General features: G+C 38.2%; 1 long non-coding RNA gene across 1 annotated transcript; it reads left to right on the forward strand.

Annotated features, from left to right (window-relative positions):
- The first annotated feature begins 6 nt into the window (after nt 1-6).
- On the forward strand, nt 7-649 carry LOC127751747 (uncharacterized). Its single transcript, XR_008012231.1, has 3 exons — nt 7-141; nt 243-337; nt 430-649. It is a non-coding gene; the product is annotated as an uncharacterized LOC127751747 (long non-coding RNA).
- The last annotated feature ends 10 nt before the right edge of the window (nt 650-659 follow it).

Consider the following 659-nt stretch of genomic DNA (forward strand, 5'->3'; position numbering starts at 1 on the left):
TTAAAGTGTGCCTTGGATCTCTAGCATATTTGTTCTGTTTTGGTTAAACAGTGCTGCACGCTTCTGTCAGTCTTCAACGTATTGGACTTTACTGAGTGGCGAAACTTCCCCGACGTGAAAGAGTGTCTACAAAATTTACAGGTTGGTTGCCTCTTGTATTATTTTAACCTCCATTATTTTCTACATTTCCCTTAGAATGTGTGATTTCTGATCTATTGTTTGTTTTTCTTTAAATTTTTCAGGGCTTACAAATGTCAGTGTTTATCTTCGTAGTTGATTGTTTCAAATGTTCGATGGAGACGATGTGGTAGTCCTTTGGGGCAAGTGACTGTGAAAGGTTGAGTCTTTACTTCTTTATGATCTGTTTTTTTATATCTGTTTTGCAAAGTGAATGCTAATACCTGCTTCTGTGCTGTTTATTTTTTACAGTGGTTGTACGATGTTGTGAGGATGAATCAGTTCTTAACTCTCAGTGGTGTGAGAAACTTTCTTTTATTCCACTTACCTGGATTGAGGACAATCTCTGAGAGTATCTTTTTAATGTGACGAAGGAGTGGCAGACTGAAAGGTGAGTTTGTGGTGGTCCTTCATATTTCCCATCATTGTAATATTGTTGGGGTGTGTAACTTGCAAAGCAGCTGTAAAGGTGGACCCCGTAT

The sequence above is a fragment of the Frankliniella occidentalis genome, unplaced genomic scaffold, assembly GCF_000697945.3.
Source record: "Frankliniella occidentalis isolate FOCC.00 unplaced genomic scaffold, Focc_3.1 Scaffold875, whole genome shotgun sequence".
NCBI classification, from domain to species: Eukaryota; Metazoa; Arthropoda; class Insecta; order Thysanoptera; family Thripidae; genus Frankliniella; species Frankliniella occidentalis.